The sequence below is a fragment of the Caloenas nicobarica genome, chromosome 13 (genome assembly GCF_036013445.1).
Source record: "Caloenas nicobarica isolate bCalNic1 chromosome 13, bCalNic1.hap1, whole genome shotgun sequence".
In the NCBI taxonomy this organism is placed as follows: domain Eukaryota; kingdom Metazoa; phylum Chordata; class Aves; order Columbiformes; family Columbidae; genus Caloenas; species Caloenas nicobarica.
This window is the reverse complement of record NC_088257.1, coordinates 19,574,653-19,595,071: the sequence shown is the minus strand read 5'-3', so window position 1 is coordinate 19,595,071 and position 20,419 is coordinate 19,574,653. Positions and strand designations below refer to the sequence as shown.

Sequence of the window (20,419 nt, the reverse complement as noted above, 5' to 3'; positions counted from 1 at the left end):
ATGCGGCTGCCGAGGATTGCCATGGTTACAGGCACTTTCCTCATCATCCAAAGCAGCCGAGTGGAAGGTGCTGGGGTTTCAGATCCCTCTCAATGCTCCTTTTCCCCAGGATGGGGATGACGGAGTCTGTTCCCCACGAGGGAGTATGGAGATGGGGACCCCAGGTAGTGGTTCCCTTCTTCTGTTCTAAATTAGACAACCAAAGGTACTTCATCTGGCATCAAACCATCCCTCCATATTGTTCTCCCCATACCACTGTGTGTCCATAAGCACTAGGCAAAAAAAGCAGGGAACTCAGTAAGGGAGAGAGATTTTGCACAACCATGATGATTAATTCATGTTCAGAAGCCACACAAAACTCTTCCGGCCCCTGTCCAGCAGTTGCGTGATGTTTGCTGGTTTTACATCCTGTGGTCTCTCATCTTTTCCCCCTTTCATCTCTTGTTGCTCCTTGTGTCACGTGTCCCCTCAGATTACGGTCTCTTCCTTCACTGGGCAGAGACTAGTGATGCCCCTTCCCTATGCTGGGCCCTTGGCAAGCAGCTGCTCTTCCAAAACACGGAGTCGGGGTGAGGGGGGGGGAATGAAAGCTTAGGTGGATAATTCTCCTGTGCAGGAACTCCCACAGGCTCCCTCCAAAGAGCTGTAAACTCCCCAAAACATCCCTTCCCTTCGGCGTAACATCTGTGTCTACAAAACCTGTCCTTTCTCCCACAAGCAGCCTGTACTTAAGGAACCACCCACCCCACCTAATTGGTGATAATTAACACCCAGGCAGGAAAGCAACAATTGGCACACCTCAGGATTGTGATAATTGGGTTTGACCATGTCCCTGTGTGAACTGGCTCAGCTTTGGGGAGCTTGCACCCTACTTTGGGGTGCTCCTCCGTCCTCCTTGTTCCCCTTGTTCCCCATTGCCCCCTCCAGATCTCATTGCTCTTGGGCATTGTGCAAGAAGTGGGTGATGGGGACCCAGACACTCTGCCCTGGCAGGACAAATGAGGCTGGTTTTTCTCCCAGCATTTCAACTATAAATAATTGAGCATTTTAAAACTCCATTTCTGCCCCAAGACTCTAGAGGAAAAGGTTTGGATCTGATATACAGAAATATTTTTTAAGCTGTTAGAGATTGATTTGTGCTGCTCCTGCCTGGCTGACACCCCATTCAGTCGCTTGGAAAGGCTCAGCCTGCTCCTGCAAAGAGGAAAAATTGCTGGTTCCCGAGTAGCCCTGTTGCAACACCTGCGCTTGGGGACACAGCGGTGCTCCAAGCCCTGGCAGTGGCACCTGGAACATTGCTGCTCCCAACAGGGCACAGCATCGATCCATCTGCCCGGGGCATCCCACGGCGGAGCAAAGGAAACACAGAGGGTGGCCAAAGCCTGGACAGTCAGGTGGCCCTCTGCAGGGACCTGCCCGTGGGCATGGGCTCGTGTCCTCTGGGGTGGGCGTGGGACAGACCTTTTGCAGGGTTCGGGGTGATTCTGTCCTATGGGGTGGTTTCCAGGGAGGAATAAGGGCTCTGAGCCTTTAAACTGGCTCTTCCTGTTGTTGCTTTCTGAAAATAACAACAGTGGGAGGTTTATGTTCCTTCTCTTTTTTCTTAATTCTGTCTTTTTGGTGATGTTACGGTTGCTTAAGTGGAGCTTTCCCTGATGTGGTATCAGGGTAAACAGTGTGGTGGAATTATAGGCAGCTGAGTTAGCACTCTGCTGCTCTCCAGCATTTGCACCAGTTATTAGTTTTCTAGTGCCCAGGTGGTTGGACTGTGATCCCTCTAGAAGCTCCCAACGCTTCAGTTCTCTCCAGGCTCTGGATGGCACCAAGACCTGTCTAAAGTAGAGCATGAAGCGCCTGACATATACCCGCAGTGCCCTCTCCACAGCAAAGCCACCTACACGTGCCACCAACAAGCCGGGGAGCAGAATTATGCTAAAGGTGCTGATAGCTTCCCGGAAATATCCAGAAATAAGCAAGTGCCAGGTATATATAGTTTCTTCCTTTTTTTATCTAGTACAGCCATACACACAAGATGGGTGAGACCCTTTGTTTCCAGGGAAGCTGCATGGACAGCCCCTTGGTACTTCGTGCTCTGCAGGACGGGCTCAGCCGAGTCCATCTGTTCTGCCTACACTTCAAAGCCATATAACTAACCCCAGGTAGCTCCTCTCCCAGAACTAGAATTTGTCTGAATTTGCTTAAAACGTTGGTCAAAGTGGATTGAGGGTAGGGAAAGGACAGGAGAAGAAACATGTATGTTCTCGAATGAGAAAGCCAGAGCAAGGACACTGTTCTTCTCATCGGCAACTGCGCACAGGTGGGATGGATCCAGGCGGAAAGGTGAGACTTGATTTTTGCATTTCTGCCTCTGTGTGAAGGTGCAGAAATACATCCCATGCAGTGACCACATTTCTGCAGAGCTGGGGGAGATCATTCAGAGGCATGGAAGCCCCAGACACATCACATAGGAGACATCAATGAACCCAGCAGGACACTTTGGAAGTCGGTGTTACCTTTTCCTCCCTCACATAAGAAAGAGCAGAAATAAGAAAAAAAAAAAAAAAATGCTGGGTGTGATGTTCATCCTCTTCCTACAATACCACAGGAAGCAGGAAACCCTACTAATTTTCCTCCTGGTTGAAAAGGATCCCAGCAAAAGGATTTATTCAAGTCTTGTTAGAAAATGCTGCCCCATTCTTCCTCCACCCTAGGGCACGGACACGCAGCAGGGCTGCTTGCCCATGCGGACAAGCTCAAAGACGGGGAGGAAATGTGATTTTTTTTTTTCCCTGATGACTTTCCTCCCAGTAATCTTAGCTGTTGCTTGTAAGAGCAGCAGATACCGCATCCTCAGACAAAATCTGCTTTTCAGGTGATGATGTGCCTTTTTATAACAAATGCTGCCAACTCCCAGAAGTGATAGCTCACAAACAATCAGTGAGAGGGCACCAGGAATGCTCTTTGAGATGCTGTGCAGAATAGATCATCCACTGTACAGCAACAAATCAAATTTAGGGAGAAAGAGTTTGAAAACAAATTACCAGCAAGATATTTCAAGCTGACAGCAATTTGGAGCAACTTAGGTCTATCTGGTAAAAACTGTATTCCTTTTATTTCCCTGTCAATAGCAGCTACCTTATAAGACTGGTTTCTTGTTGATAATTCTCATCTGGAACAGAAACTCCTGAGTACACTTAAGTTGATAACTCTCTCTTTGATCACATTTCGGTAGCAATGCTTTTCACCTTGATGACAGGATTTCTCCCTTGGGAGGAAGTTTCAAAGCCTAAAAAGCCAGTGGTTGTGGGATTTCCAGCTCCAGGGCATTCAGGTGCATGGACCTGGGCTGGGAATGGTGGGGATGGGAACTTGGGGCGAGAGCTGCGGGGACAGGGGCACTCACCTGCTCTGCCTCAGTTTCCCTGCTACCATAACAGTATATAAACTGCTCATATGTATTTCTCTCTTCATGGGAGGGGGTTAATTAATATCTGCTAATAATACCTTCCCCTTGGAGATGGTGAAACATGAAGGTTGCTCCTCCACGCCAGCTCTTTGTGTGCCTTGAGGAGTGATGTGGGGCTTTGCGCAGCATCTGAGAGGGAGCAGGAGCACATGGGGAGGGGAATACCGAACATGGCGCAACCACAGGCTTAATGTGCCCATACAAGCCTGCCCTTGCTCAGGGTTAATGCAGCAGGTGGAGCTCAGGCACAGTGTGGCCAAGAGAGAAGCTCGAGTGGAGGTGGAAGTCGGGAATGATCCCACTCGGCACGCACAGGATGGAACAGGCTGCCCAGGGCAGTGGTGGAGTCACCATCCCTGGAGGGTTTAAAAGGTGTATAGACAAGGTTCTTAGGGACATGGGTTAGTGCCAGCGTTGGGTTATTGTTGGATTCAATGACCTTGAGGGTCTCTTCCAACCTAGATGGCTCTATGATTTCTCCAGCATCTTGTCGGCATACACTGAGTGCTCACCTCACGCTGAATGTGGTGCTGGATGTGTTAATTATGGAGGCAGATCATTAATGTCCATCAGCAAGCACGGAAAGGATGCAGCAGGGAGGAACGTGTTGGGGTAGAAGGGAGTGCAGCAGTGCTGACATGCCCCAAGCAGGAGAGACATAAAAAGAGCGCGTTAGTCTGTAATTTGCCTGCAATTTCTCCTGGGGAAGCAATGAAAGTTTACAGCTAGCTGTGGCAATGCCTGTGTGTCTCTTCCAGAAAGTGCCGGATAAAAATAAATCAGAATTGCATGGAGAAAAAAGAGAATTTTGACATTCCTTTGAAAACTCTTTGTGGCCAAGGGCTCCCAGCCTATTTTGGCTAAGAACTTAGGCAGAGGGATGCCAGCTGCGGCTGACAGTCATTTTGGTCGCCTTGTGTTTAGTGCAAGCCAGGCCCTGCTCATCGGCAGAAATAAGTCTCTGCCGAGGGAAGTCAGTGGAGCAGAGCGATTAGACTAGTTTAATCTTTTGAAATAGAAACAAAGGGATTTGTGCCGGTTTAGCAAAGCCCTGGCTCCCCTCAGGGATCACATCAGCCTCGGGACAGCAGGACCGTTTCCATGTCGTTTTCTCAATCGCCCCACTTGGTGCTTCCAGCTTTTACCTTGCTGAAGTCTCTGCGATGCTGCTGAGCTTCCAGGGAGTGTGAGAGGGAGTTTGGTGCTCCCAGTGTAGGGTCAGGTGCTGTCAGTGTGGGATTTGTTTCCTCCACTGGCTTCTGCTTTGTGTGTAGCACTTGGGGAATAACTTACTCATCAGGAGGGAGGAAAGCCTTGATCTACTGATGGTTTAAATTTGTAGCTCAAGTTGTGGTCCTTTAACACCCTAAATTAAAATCAGCCAGTACTTGTTTTGCACAACATCCCCCTGGATAAAGAAAGCAAGCTACGATGCCTATTTATTCAAGCGGTGCCTTAGAAAATAAAATCTTTTTGTCTGTTCTCCATGGATATAAAATACTCAGTGATGTAACAGAGGGTCCATTTAAAATTAAGAATTTTTTTCCCCAGTGCCCTTGGCTATGCTTTCCTTTCCTGCACAGTCCTACCTCGCCCAGAAACACATTTCAATGGTGCTGTTCGCCCTTAGTCTTCACAGCATTTTAGGATCTTTCCAGATGGAAAGTGCCATAGAAATGTAAAACCTTATTAATTAAAGGCTGAAATAGATGCAGTGTGTGGAGGTCAGTGACTCATGCAGTAGGATTCTCAGGCTTCTGCTATGCATTGCCTCAGGGCGCTTTTTTGAATGTTCCCTTCTCTGGGGCTATGACAGTTTATTACACAAAAGCTGTGCAAACCAGAGGTGAATGCAAACTACTCTGGCGAGGCTGTTCCCCAGTCGGTAAACAGCAACCGGTGAACCCAGTTAGTGCTGAGCCTTTTGGGACAGCACAGTTTCTCCTGGTTACGGTTTCTGCCTGTTCTGTTCAGGATGCCTGTGCTGCAGTGTGTTTGCGTGGGGGGGATGAAGCTCCGTGCTGGCAGCTCCTGTGCTCGAGGTCGTGCTGGCACTATAGATCACTTCTGGGTTTCTCTCCAGAGGCCCCATGAGGACATGGTGGTGGAGGAAGAGACAATGTTTCTGTTAGGATCCAGTGGTTTCCTGGGTATGAACCGGAGCATGTTTCCAGCAGAGAGGCTGGGCGGTGATGGTGAACACAGCAGTCGTGCGCCCTGGAGCAGTGAGCACCCGTGGCTGTAACTTTGGCGGGCACTGACCTTGGCAGCGTCGCAGCGTCGGTTGGGGCAGCAAGGTCTGATCCCCGAGCAGCCAGCGGTGCCAGAAGGAGCCCTGGTGTAGGTGCAGGTGTGCTGGTAAATCCATTCTCATCCTGAGGCTCATTTAATCGAGGTGGGTGTTTTAGTCATTCTGCTGCCAGGGTGGCATAGCTGCAGTCCTGCCAACAGCATCACCTGCAAAGGCTTCCACCCAGCTAACTGAGTCCAGAGACATGCATGGCCTCAGGACACTGGGATTTGCTTCCTGGCTGTGAGGATGTTGATTCTAAACTGGTTCTTGGAAGATGTAGCTGAGCCCTAAACAGGAACGGTGCTGCCTCCCAGCCACATGGGAATCATGGAATCACAGAGTGGCTGGGGTTGAAGGGCCCTCTGTAGATCCCCCAGCCCACCCCGTGTGTCACCAGAGCAGATCACACAGGTCGGTCCAGGCGGGTTTGAATGTCTCAGAGAAGGAGACCCCACACCCGCTCTGGGCAGCCTGGTCCAGGCTCTGGCACCTCACAGCAAAGAAGTTTCTCCTAAATGCCGAGGCCAACACCGGGGAGTCCCCAGGACTTGATGCCATAGCACGCACAAGATGATGTTTGTGCCAGACCTTCAATTTTGTCACTTTGCTGGCTTTATTGCAGCCACCAGTTCTCAGAGGATGCTGCATTTTGGGGTAACTCCCATAGCAAAGCTCACCCAGCTATGAGGTCCCTACCCTGCTCCTGGCCCCCTCGCTGGCAGAGCAGGGACAGGCAGGTCTGCAGAGACAGCAGAGGTGACAAGGTGACAGCAGAGGTGACAAGGCTGCCGCAGAGGTGACAAGGCTGCACCGTGTAACTGCTCCTCTGCAGCCAGTGCAGCTGGTGGCACAGCGTGGCTGCCCTGGGACTGTCCTCACTGCACAGCGTGACATCAGCTTACAGATAGCCTCGACCCTCTGGTATTTGGACTCTGAGATTCTTCTATTGTATTTTTAGGTTTTCCTCTTTCTAGTGGTTAACTGCTGCTCATTCAGCCTCTACTGCAGCAGCTTCCACCCGTCACTACACCACCCTACTTCTTTTCCACTTTTCCTCTTTCCTTTTATTTCCTTCCCTCTTATTCCCTCTTAATTCTCCACTATGGTTTTCTGGCCTAGCAATCCTGTCTTTGCACCTCTCACTTCTGTTTCAGCACTCACATCTCACAAATCACAAACCAGAAACGGTCTTTTTAAAAACCCACAAAGATCAAGCATACATTTTGAAATGGGCATGAACATATGCAGGGAGTAAACAATTCATTTCAGCAATGCTGTCACGGAAATAGAAAATCCAGCTCCAGCCCTCACGTACACTTTAGACCCCATGTATGCTGGGACTAGCAGACAGCGTGGTTATGCCAGGCGCTACACAAACAACACCCTTCCTTGCTTGGCACACAAACCCACCCCAGGATTTAACAGCGAAAGGGCAGATTTTCCGCTGTGACTACACCCACCTGGGTGTCTTCAGGTGGCACTAGCCAGAGGTTGCCCTTCTGCACACACCTGACTCATGTGGACTCGCTGCCAGGAGCATGCAACCGCCAACCACGTCCTGCTCTGACGTGCTACACCTCGAATTGCCCTGACGGAGGCGAGACTGAAAGCGTTTGTTTATTTTACACAGTTAACAACCTCCCTGCGGTATCGCTGCGGTGGCCTCTCCTTGCTGTCCTCTCCCCTGGCTCGCGTTTGGTTTTCGCCTAGCCAAAAGGAGCAAGAGAAACATTTTTTAAAAAAATGGGAAAATAGGATTACAAAACCACAAACACTATTAAAAGGGAGATTCGGGGTCAAGCAGAAAACTTCTAACTCATTTCAGAAAATAGATTAGATCTCAAGCTGCCAACACAGCCTGATGCTGTCTCACTGACGGTTACTGGATGGAAGTGTTAGCTATTGTTCCTGGATGCCTGTCTAAACAACACCCTGATTTTTGTCTCATTGACAGAGCCTGCCACTATGTTCCAGAGAGAGCTGTTAATTAAGAGACAAATCCAATCTCAACCTAGCTGCCGCTATTTCTACATAATTTTATTTTTTGTTTGCTGAGTCTTTTAACTTGCTCCACAAACCAACAAGCTGTCAGCTGATGTACTTTTTCCTTCTCTTTTCAACAGTGTGGTGCAGAACGTGTGATTCTCCACAACTCCAGGCCTCCTACCTTTGAGTTTGTAGTTTTAAAAGGGATTTTTTTTTTTAAATCTGACATTTCATCCTGAAAGGATGTGAGATGTGCAGAACCGCTGAATGTGGAAGCCACCACAGGAGGCCAAGACATGATATTAAAAGGAGTAATGAAAGAAAGCAAGCTATTGAAGTGTAAACTCAATTTTACCCAGAGTATGCTACAGATCAGAAATGAGTAGTTTGAATCCCTGGTGCAAGTGACACCAAAATATTAATGGTTTGGTACAAGCAGGAAATATAGGGCTTAAAAAATCTGTTTTCTCTGTGTTTCCAGAGGAGAGCCTGTTTGTTAAGGCATGGAAGACCATGTATTATTTTAATAAAACGTATCTCAGTCAGTATCATAATTACAGATCTCACTCTCTTTTGATTAACTTCACTCACTGACAAGGTTGATCCCAATTTTCTTTCTGGATTGTAAAATAACGGTACTCCGTTTATTTTTTTCTCTCGGATCTCTTTCTTGGATTAAACCTGCAGGAAGGAAAAATGCAATCTAAATCGCTGCAGGACGCCGTGTGTCTTCCCGCAGGAAAGGCCTGTAGGAGTACGGCACAAATCGGAAAGGTGGCCCTGCGGATGCCGTCGAACCAGGAGCCGGGGGAAAGTCACGGTCCTGACCCACGGCGGGGATTTCCGTGACGCTGACCGCGGGCTGGTCCCTCGGGAATCCACACGGGCTGACTGAATCCCTCTGCTAAATTACGTACCTTGAACGAATCTGTCTCCACGGTACGTTGCCCAATGTCTCTCTGCTTTGCTTGATATTGAGGGGTGGGGTGAGTAGATTCAGGTATCTCAGAAGTGCTGGCAAATGAGTCATGAAATGTATTACATTTATTCAACTGTTTTTACAATCCGGTACACGTGTAAATTCTGTGGAGACATTTGTCTTAAAAACCATCTGAAAACACACCACAAAAAATCCTCGAGTAATTTGTTGTAGGAAAAAAATGGTCACTCCCACACCAGAGGCTCACTGGGACTTTTCAAAGAGAGCTTTGGAACAAATTACCGCTTGAAGACAACTCTCCCCATCTGCAAACCCACCTCTACGGGTAGAGGTTGGGCTCCTAAACCTCCCCTCTCTTCAGACAGGGGCCCTGGTGACCCGACTGCTGGTGACTTCCCGAGTCCCTTCTCCCCGTGCTCTCCTTATCAGAGACATTGGCATAAACCCAAGACTCTTCCTAAAAGCAACATGTCTCAAGAAGCTTAATATACGTCAGGTTTTCAAAACAAAGCGCGAATTCATAAAAGTCTTATGAGGAACAGCTGGGGGGTTCAGCTGGAGAACAGGAGCTGAGGGGAGACCTTCTGATCTCTGACCTGCCTGAAAGGAGCTTGGAGCCAGGGGGGGTCGGGCTCTGCTCCCCAGGAACAAGCGCCAGGACCAGAGGAAACGGCCTCAAGTTGCGCCAGGGGAAGTTTAGGTTGGAAATGAGAAACAATTCTTCACAGAAAAGGTTGTGAAGCAGTGGAACAGGCTGCCCAGGGCAGTGCTGGAGTCGCCATCCCTGGAGGGGTTGGACAGACGGAGATGAGGTTCTCAGGACATGGGGCAGTGCCGGGGGTGGGTTATGGTTGGACTCGATGATCTTGAGGGGCTTTTCCAACCAAAATTATTCTGTGATTCTGTGATTCTAAAACCCAAGGGGAACTGATCTGTAATTTTCCCCCCATCTCCTTCAAAACCAGGTATCCATCACCTCCCAGTTCTCCACAGATCTTTTGTATCCTGTGCTACCTCGGGTATATAAAGCCACGTATGACCTAAATTTTTTTTATTTTACGTCAAGAACGCCTGCCCCGGCCCAGGGAGCCTGTGCTGGGGGTTCAGGGTCCCCTCCGGCCCCCCAGCGAGGCCTGGGGCCGCACCTGCCGGCGGGCGGTGCCGGGAAGGGCGCGGGGGCGGCGCGGCGGGCGGTGCCGGGAAGAGCGGCCGGGCCGGGCGCGCGGGGCGGGGAGGCGCCCGGAAGAGCCGGTTTCCTCAGCGGGACGGGAGCGGCGGCGGGGAGACAAAGCGGCCGGGGGCCGGAGCGGGGCGAGAGGCGGCGGCCAGGCGGTTCTCCTGCTCCCCGGTGAAGTTGTGGGCTCTTCAGGTACGGTGCCGCCGCCCGGTTTGCCTCACTTGAGAAACTTTTGTGCGGCGAGGCGGGCTGGGCCCTGCCGGCGCTCTGTGAGGGAGGCGGCGGGAGGCTGAGGGCGGGGAGCGCGGCCCGGCCCGGCCCGGCGCGGAGCGGCGGACAGGGCCGGAGCGGAGCGGGCCGGAGCGGCGCGGGCCGCGCCGCCGCCTGTGGGGCGTGGGCCTGGGCCGGGCCGCGCTCCGAGGCCGCCCCGGGCCCGGCCGGGGTGGGGGGACGCCGGGGGGGGCGGGAGCGGGGAGCCGGCTGTGTGTTGGGTTGCTGAGCGGTATTTTCCGGAGGAAAAACGCCGGCCGAGCCCGGTTCCTGGAGAAGTTTCGGTGGCGGCGGGGCCGAGGGAGAGGCTCCTCCCCGCGCAGCCGGCACAGCCCGGCGGGGCCGCTCCCCAGCGTGGGCCCGGGCAGCGCTGCCCGCCCGGCCGGCGGCACCTCGGCCCCGGCGTCGCCTCCTCCCGCTTCCGACCCCCGAGTTTCTCTTGGCGCAGCTGAAGCGAGCATCCTCCCTTGACCGAGTTGGTGTTTCCGTTTCAGCTTACAAAACAGCCTCTTCACTGGGAACACCCCCCTAGCCTTAGTTTGGATATGCCACGTTTTTTGACACCCACCTCTAATCTGCTACTGTGCAGGAAGGCGAGTGCTTCTCTTTCACTGACAAGAAGTTTTGTGCAACTTTTTACAGCCAAAAAGTAGAGAGAGAGAGTGTATCTCAGCTGCTAGTTTATGTGCAACCCCTCTCCCCGTGGTCATGGGGTCGCTGGTATGTATCTTCATTACTCATTCTAGTTTAAACCACGTGAAATGTTTCAGACTCAGAGCTTGCAGGAAGGTGTGTGGTTGCACTTCAGTTTAGTGAAGAATTGGATGTGGTCAAGGTGCATTTCCCTGCCTGCCCTGCCCAGGAGGTGACGGGTCGCTCCGGCGAGGGCCATCGATCGCTCACTCGCCCAGTCTGGGCTACGAGTCTCTGTGGCTGTGTCCTTGTTCCAGCTTTCAGAGTTATGACTCAAGGCATGTCTGGGTTATCTGTATTGAACTAGTCTGGGAGCTCTCTGCTGCCCCTCCCCACTTTTCTTATATATTTTTTATATTTTTTTCATTTGTCTTTCGTTTGTTTGAGTTTTTGTTTTTGGTGGTTTTTTTTTTTTTTTTTTTGAGATAGGGGTTGTGTGAAAGGTGTTCTTGAGTTAGGTGTTTCCTGCATGTTTTTCCTGCACTGTGCGTGGGGGCAGTGGGAGAGGTTCTGTTAGCGGCACTCTGGTGCTAATGCACATCCTCAGTCCTGCTGGCTACACCAGGCTTCGTGTATTTTCAAGCCAGCTAAAGGTTGTGGTTTGTTTTGTTTGTTGTTTTTTTCCTTTCAGCTCCTGGGTTGGTTTGTAGGCAGATTTGTGTTTACATGGAGGTGAAAGCCCAGCGTACTTTAGAACACATGTGGTCTTTTAGGTACCTTTTGTTTGGTCTGTCTTGGGGTGCTAAGGCCACGATAAGTGTTTAGTAGGACTTGTTTCTCCCTGCTGAATTCAAACTTTTTCTTTAAAAAGGCATAGTTTTCTGTTGAGTCACTAACTGGTTTTTATTTACAGAGAAACAGTTTTTAAAACATCAAAGAAATGTGTTCTTTTATTTACAGAAACAGACAAAAGCTTACTAGGCTTTGTTTTAAAAATGCTTTGCCCTAATCTTTTCAGTAATAAACAACATGCCTTCAGTCTTTAGGTTTTTTTGAGCCTGCTCTAATAATAGGCCTCTGCGTCAGAGATTAAAAATTTACTCAAGGTGGCAGGGGGAGCACAGTGGGCAGAGATTAGAAATCCCGCGCCCGAAGTGATGATTAAATACCAATGTAAATATTTACCACACAACAAATTTTCAAGCTTTGTGAGACATCAGCATTTCTGTGCTGACATGTGTAATGGCACATGTTAATGTGCTGCTTCTTCATAGGGCTTCCACTGGTCTGATAAAGTTGTCTGAAAGGTGTAATAGAAAAGTAATTTGTGTGGTTTTTTTCAGCAGCATGAATATCTTCCTTCTGCAGCTGTAAGACTGAGAAACTGATCTTGCAAAGGAATCCACATGAGCAGAAATATTTGAGCTGGAAATATGCTTTAGTGGGACTTCAGTCCTACCTTGAAATTATATCTGCTCTTACTATTTGATTTCAAAATGATCTTTCTTATGCAGAGAATTAGTTAAACTCACAAAAAATTAGGTGGCAAAACCAGTCACCTCGTCATAGGTGGGCTAGGCTAGAGTGAGGGCCTGTGTGGCTGTGATATTTCTGTTAAGGGATTTGCTGTATTCAGCTTTACTGGCATCTCTTGGCGTGGCTTGACGCTAAAGGAAAGATGATGGATGAAAGAGGACTGAGTATTATTTTGTTAGGACGGTGCCATATTGAGACAGTCATCCAACATGATGATGAATGCCTGTTGTTGTTTCTGCTGTTGTGCCTTAACTGGAAATCACTCAGATTCTTGTACTGCGGAACTGTAATGTATATAACCTTGAGGATTTGGATCCTTTACTACTCTGGGAGTTCACCCTAATTTAGCTTTATAGCTACTCTGGAATAGCTCCATTCAGTGAGTTTATAGCTCATATGCTGGTTAAACAGAGTTGCAGCTTTAGAGAAAGTGCAGATGTTTGATAATTACTACTTTTAACTCCATACTATTTTAATCCAGTGTATGAGACTTAAAATAGAACCTACCCACAAAACTGTATACCAGCACCCTTACTGGAGGAGCTGTGCAGAAGAGTGGTGAGAGTGACCTGCTGGACTGGGTGCAAGTGGATTTACTGAGGTAAAGGAACGGTAGGAAGAATGAATGCGGTGACTGCAGCTGTCAGGGGATCTTTCTCCCTGAGTGACTGAGACTCCTTATCTTCCCGTCAGGGTGACAATGGGTGTTAATGCCAGTTTCTAGTGTGCAGTGGGTTAGTATAGATTCTTCTGTTGGCAAATCTGATACTTAAATATGATTCATAATACCTCCTTGACTTTAAATAAAGAGCCAGCTACCTTTTCTCTAAACATGATTATATATTTTTGTTTGTTAATCCCAGATGTACTACAGAAAACATCCATTAGTCCACTGACATGTTTTTATAAATAGCTCTGGTGGAATCAGAGAGGAGTAACCTTTTTTCCTTGTGATTTATAAAGTGATAGAAGTTATTAAATATGCAGATCTAAATTAACAGAATTTGCGAAGGGAAATTGTTTCCCAATCTATTGACGTTCCCTTACTTCTGTTTGTATGTTTTTTTAATTTAGAAGACAGATACTTGATTAATCATTTAGACTCAAGAGAATCTCTTTTGAAAGGCTCTAAGTTCAGGCATCTGTGGAAGGAAAACCAAATTTGATGCCGGCTATAGCTAAAGGGGTAACAGTTACCAAGGCGGAGAGTAGAACAGTACTGAGAGCATGACACTGAGCTGGATGCCAGTGGCTTCCCCAGTAGATCTGTTTGAATACCTTGAATGACACAGGAAGGAACGTTGATGTACCTAATGGCAAAAGAGCGAGTTATCTTCTGGAGTGTTTCCAGCGCAGTGAGGAGGTAGAATATTGCATGAAATACAACTTAAGTTCATGGCGTGCATTTTTGTCAAGCGATACCTGGTTTTCTAAGCTATCTGTGCCCTGTTGTGGAACAGATGTGTGTGGTGATATACGCTTAAGAAGAATTTCTTTGTGATGCTGCTGTTGGGGAGCAAATGAGATGTTAGTGGAAGTGAGGATAAAAGATGCCGTAAGCCCGTTAGTACACCCTGTTTTGGAGTAGCCTTCACCAGCTACTTTAAGAAAAAGAAACTGAAACTGGTGGGCTTGTGGAAAACTGGTGAAGGATCAGGAGAAAAAGATTTTTTTAGTTTTTATTTTCATGGAGATTAATTAAAGGGAATGAGGAAAGTGTGGGCCAGATATTTCTGTCATTGCTGCCACTTAACACAAGATCAAGAGGGCATTTAGGTAAATACTAAAAATGCTTTTTTTTTTTTTTCAGTTAGCACTAATTCTTATTGACTACTTACTATCAGGAAATTGTGGCCTTGATGGCATGTGTGCTTTTTTTCCCCTTCCACTGCCTTTCCCACTCCGCAAGGGTTTAGAGAGTTTTCACTCACTGTATTATTCCGGGTACTTTTGTGGGTCATGTCTGTGCAGCTCTAAGGGGGGGATTCTTCTTTCTGTATCTTTTCTCTGGACGATACAAGCTCAACCCAGAAGATCCACTTAAATAAATGATCTGCACAAGGGCTGCACTAGCAATGTAGCTTTAGATAGCCAAAAGGGTCAGTTTAATTTTTTATGTAAACAAGGCTGAACGGGATGCCTATAAAACAGTGTTTAACCTGCATAACACCCAGCAGGTCAGTATTCATCTTTGCAAAGTGCTCTTGAGATCTTCGGCAGAAGCTGTACATGGGGAAATGTTTTCTTTGTAACTGACTAGAATAACAGATTCAGAAACTGTGTTGTTGCATAGTAGAGGGCAGAACTGGGGGTATGTGGAGTGAGGAGCAAGGTACAAGTGGGTGTTCTTCTGTAGATGCAACAGATCAAGATGTACAAGCTGCCTGTTCTGTACCTGCTTTCTTGCAAGTGTGTCCTTCTAATGTGTACTTGTAAAACTAATTTCCTTTGGCATGACTTAAGGACCTAGTGAGTCTCATCACTCAATGTTGAAGAGTTGCTCATGATCTTGGATAATTCGTGAGGGACTGTGGACATGTATGCAGGGGACAAGTTCCATGTAAGCTTCATGTACAATTAATCATAAAACTCATTTCAACCAGTACCTGATGCCCAGGTGTTTCAGAGTCTAAGCATCTTAAAACTTAAATTATTTATTCATTTAAAGGATGAGAAGTCAGAAGGATGACCTGGAGGTCATGAGCGGGGCACTCAATGTGATCTGATGAGTATAGCTGAAAGGTCCATCTACCCTCGTGCCCTGTCTCCATGACCCTTGCAGTGAGGGTTTGTTTGTACTGTCTCCAACTTTTTATTAGTCTAGCCCATGTCTGAGGCCCCAGGTTACAGACCCTTCACCTGGCCTTGGCCAAGCTGGCTGTTAACACCACCAGAAGGAGAGAATAAGACAGGAACTCCAGGGGTCATTTTCATTCCCACTGCTTGTCACACTGGTGAGCAGTACCCTCTGGCTCCTTTGGTGCCTTTGAGGAGTGACGGATGCTCTTGAGTGGTGTCTGGTGTCGTCCTCTGGTTCCCTGATCATATTTTTTTGACCTTTGCCATGTTCCTTTTTATTGACCTCCACAATCATTCAGCTTCACTTCCCTGTATCCTTCCCTGGCCTTTTTCTTGGGTGGTGGCTGTGCGTAAAGCCATCCCTACAAGAGAAAGCAACAGGCAAGCAATAAAACAGGCAATAAAACGGTGAGAAAAGGGCAGTTGAGTAGCATTGCTTCCCTAAGGTGCTGTGCCAGCTCCTGCAGCACAGGAGCTCCCGGAGCCAGGAGTTTGAGCCCGGGCTTATTTCTGTTCTGCAGATTTGTCCAGCGGCGCTTGTGGCCGGTGCCCAGCGCTGGCTGCTCAGCTTCTGACACTGGCGGGCTCACCTGCAGGTGCGGACCGGCTGTCTCTTCGTTGTATTCAACAGGCTCAATGCAATGACTTAATTTATTTTAAACTTAGAAACCTGCTTGAGGGTTGAAAGGCTTCATACAAGGTACAAGTAAAATGAAAAACATTATGTATTTTTCGTGAGTGTAAAAAGCAAGGATCTGGTTTGGCTGTATGAAAAGCTTTGGAGTGGTTTAAATTTCTGTACAAAATATGGCTTTGTAGTTACTGCCACTTCTACTTGTTGGAAGATGTGTTTCATTACAAACCAGTGCTCTTGCAGCTGGAAATGCAGTTCCTAACTAACATTAAACAATGCACCCTGGAAACAGAGGTGTAGGGAAGGCTTTTAGGAAAGGGAGCATATCCCTTAATTGTTACTTCATGGCAATTCCACTGCTGCTGGAATCCTCAGTCACAATGCTCTGATTTTGTACAGGTACACTGAGGAGTGCAATATGATTGTGTGGGTGTGTTTTTTTCCCCCTTCCTAGCTGGAGTTAGGGACAAAAAATAATGATATAAGATGTAATAAATTGTAGTGGGGAAAAAAGGCTAGAAGGCTTATTAGTAGTGAAACATTAACCCTGCACAAATAATTTGCATTGTAAAAGCTTATAACTTCAAGAAAAGAAAAGTTAACTTTTGGTCTGTGTGCATCAGTAGTTTAGCATCAGGTGTTTTAAGCTGTTTTACTTAGTTGGCAGGAATTGGTTAAGGCAATTTGATTATGTTTAACAAAGTATTATCATGGGCCTAGGGAAAAGTCAGTGGTTCTTGCCAAAAGACGCAGCATTCAGCAGAACCAGAGCCAAAGCACTGGTGCACAGCCAATCGAACAGGATTTCTCAGCACATCTGCTTTTTGTTCCATAGCTTTGTCTTATTTCCTGTTCCTGGGGGTGAGGAGAAGGGGTGGAGTGAGAAAATGTGTCTTTAATTGGATATAGGTTGGTTTCCACTCGGGGAGGGGGGGGAAATCTCTTTTCCAGCAAGAGCAGCCAAGTGATGACTCCTTCTCAAACCTTCCGGTTCCTTCCTGTTGTATTTATGAAATGTGGGTGGGTCAGTGACACTTGGGTTTTGTGCAATTGTGGTGGTTTTCGTGTTGTTTTTTACTTTATTTTATTTTTTTTTTAAAAAAAGTTGCTTTAATTGGTCATCCATATGCTAAGGCAGTGACTCAAAAGGATTCCTCTCCAGGCGGATTGTTGTTTGCTGTGATTCTGATGCACTGCTGTGCACCCTTAGCGAGTCTGTACTTGACAGAAGGTGGTTATGGCTTTGCAGGTAACTCTGGTAAGCATCCAAAAATTCATCGCACCAGTGTGTTTTTGTTATTACTTACTGTTCTTCTGGAGAAGCTGCAAAGTTCTCGTCAGTCAGTGCCCGCTGTATTCTCAGTGTCTGCAGCCTTGTTTGCGGTGGAGATGGTGTGTTTTGGAGCATCCTACCTTACATATTCTTCCAGATAATTGCAGTCATTTAGAAGATGCTTGGCTTCACTCTTCTTCCTGAGGTTTGTTTTTGTCTTGTGTGGGTTGTGTTTGTTTGTTTGTTTTTAATTTTACTTTTTCCCCTTTTTACCTTGCAATGTGTGTTGGCAGAGCTGCAAGTTGAGAGTTGTCTGGGGGCGTGCAGTGATGGTGCAATTCTTCCCATGAAACCAATCCATTGTTTATAGCTAAGAGATGATGTTCAAGGTTGCCATGAGCATAAGGTGAAATTCTTGGCCCTATCACTTGTGGTCTTTGTTATTTCTCTTTTCTTTAAAAAATAATTGCTTTGTAATTTTCAGGCAAGACAATGTGTTCCTGGATCAAAGTGAAGGACTGGAAAAGGAATTGCAAATAACTTCTAGAAAAACTTTAGAAAACTGTTCACTTTGAAGAATCTCTAGGCTCATATTCTCGTTTACTTCAGTGAATGCTTTTCTTTTAGTAGATTTTGCAAACAGAGAAGATGATGGAAAACTTTTTTCACTCCTGTAATGCTATTTTTGTTACATAGTCTTTAGTTGCTACTATACGGGGCATGCAATTGAGAAAGAATGTGGTATTTAGTCTGTTAATACAAGGCTGCCCATTTCATCCATTGTCTCTTATCAAACCTCTAATTATAGGAGTCTCACTTTTTTTCAAAACATGCATGTCAGCTCAAACAACTCCAGTATTTGTGTACTTCCGACTGTTTTAAAGTTGTTAATGAAGGTCTAGATTTAGAAGATGTGGTCAGCTAAAAGCAGTGAAGAGTATTGCATAACAACACATCAATTTGGGAATTAAAATGCGGTTTAGTGGGGTCAGGTTCTGGTTATTTCTGACTCTGTAGCTTAAACGGCGCTTTTTATTGCAGATCGAGCGCTGAAGAAGATCAGAACAAAAATACCCAGGTTTTCTTTTCCTTTTATTGCCAACCATCAAGTGGGTTTTTTTGCAAGTTAAGCAAGAATTAATTTTGCAGCACTGGCAAATTCTTGTGCCAACTGATAAAGTAGACTAATTTATAACAAACTTTTTCTTATTTGAGAAATACTTGTGACAAAAACTAACTTGTTAAAAGGTCGCCTGTTCGTGCATTCATTGCTAGCTTAAAGTTGGTACTTGAAACCTGTGCTAGTGTAGTCTGGGGTTTGAAACGCCGTGCTCTGTAGCCACAGCCTAGTTATTTTATCTTACGTGCCTGTATCCCTGGGGTCTGAAATGTGTACTGTGGTTCTGAGAGTGGCAGTAACCTGTTCTTCCATTCTTTCCTAATGATTTTAGGGAAGCTTTACACGATTTTCCGCCTCAAGGATGGAAAGAGATACAAGGTTGGAAGGGCTCTCAGTAGGTGGATTAAAGTGGTCCAGCAGATGGACAAGTCTCACCTGGGCTCTGCTATCCTCTCTGCAGGCCGAGTCCCCTCGTTTTGTTTGCAAGTGCTATCTTTATAGGCTTAGATGTGGAAAATTGGGCTGGGAGTGGGCTGGGGTTTGGGAGTATGGAGGTATCATCGCTACAGGGATAAGTTGTTGCTTTTTGCTTAAAATGCAAGTGTCGTCCTCCTCTGCATGGCCAGAGTGTCATAGTCCTGATTTGAAGAGCACACAGCTAAAATACAGCCATTAAAATCTAGTGATTGCCTGTTCTGACTTCAGAGGTTATCCTTCATGGTGTTAGTATTGCAGGTCTTCAGCATAAAATGCACCATTATTGTGAAGACAGAATGAAGGGATTTATTGCTAATAGTAATAGCTCACTGCTCATGACACATCTTCTCTCTTCCCCAAATTTAAAGTTTTGCAGCTAGAATGTTAAAATTAATCTTAGTTATGTAGAAGATTCTATTTATTTAATTAGAAAAAGTGTGTGTGTCTTCTAGAGCAGTGTTTTGATACTCCATCAGTTTTCTTTATATAGTTGGAATCCTGCTTGAGTTTTGCAAACTGAAAACTGTGCAGAAGTAAGTTGGATGCTTGTCGGGACATACCAGGATATCCGTCTGGACAGTTTAATGAGTATAAGCATGCGTTTGGTTCTTGCGTTCTTTTAGGATGTCATCCATGAACATCCATGTCTTAGTATGACACAAATAAGCCACTACTTGCCTGTGCTTGCTGTGATTTGGCTTGCCGTGCACCTCATTTCTAGCTGCTTCAAGGCAAAACAATCCTGGGAAAAATAACATTATCAGAGCCTAACACTTACGTAACTGAAGGCAAGAGGCTGTCGTTAGCACTGGCTTCTCCAAAAAATCTTTTTTTTTTTTTTTGTAGTTGTGAAATCTCTGCTGAGGTCTCAGGAACACCACAATGAAACTGCTTGTGCAGAGCATTTCTTCCATCCTCTTAATGATAGCGAGACCAAAATGAAGGTGTGAAAACCTGTTACAGAGTGCTTTCCTGGTTTTGGACTGAAAATAAGTTACTCGAATCCACAGTACCAGAGGGGAAAAGGTGGCTTCGGTAACAAGGCAGTAGGTAACACCGGGTAGAGGGGAAAACAGTTATAAGCTTCAGTGATTTTTTATTTATTTTTTTAATTTTTTTTTAAAATATGGACATGAGATTAGGTTGTATCTCTTAACTCAGCAGCAAGATCTAAAGATTTACTGAACAAATGGAGGAGAAGCATTTGTTACTGGCTGTGCAAGGCTTTCTGAGTGGTTTCAGATGCTTTTCTCTGTGTCTTTTCCACAAGAGCAACAGAGAGGAAAAAAAACCTATGAAAACAGCTTATGGCAGTTGGAGCTGGGATAGTACTGGTGAGAAATAGGCTTATCTGAACCAGGATTTCTTCTTTTTACTTGGCTAGTTACTGTGTGGAAAAAATGTGTAGCAAAGTTGAATACACTCAAATGGCAGAAATGTTTTGATAATTGAAAAATATAGTTAATGCAACATCTGAGATTGTCTGTATTTCAGATTGTGAAATTCTAATAGTAAGGATTTCAAAGGAAATGCCTTCATGGCATTTATGGTGGAGGAGAAGATTTGGTAGCTGAACAGACAAAATTTAAGGTGGGAAGGCTATATAAGAAGAGGATGACTATCTGGTTTTAGTTGTGTATACTTGGTGTTAAATAAAAATAGCTTAAATGTTCCTTGAAAAGCATCACACATACCAAACATCCTTGACTAGCAGCTTTTCAGCTGCTGAGAGGAAGGAGCAACACTATATTTGTGGAACAGGGCAGACATATTCATTTGGAGACTCTGAAGGGAAAGAATGAAACTTTCTTTTCT

General features: G+C 46.3%; 1 protein-coding gene across 1 annotated transcript in view; it reads left to right on the top strand.

Moving 5' to 3' along the window:
- Positions 1-9,913: 9,913 nt before the first annotated feature.
- CTNNA1 (catenin alpha 1) overlaps positions 9,914-20,419 on the top strand; it is a 113,195-nt gene continuing 102,689 nt past the window's right edge. The window contains exon 1 of the mRNA XM_065643834.1: positions 9,914-10,054. The gene's annotated coding sequence lies outside the window, so the exon portion shown is untranslated. The remainder of the gene's footprint in view (positions 10,055-20,419) is intronic.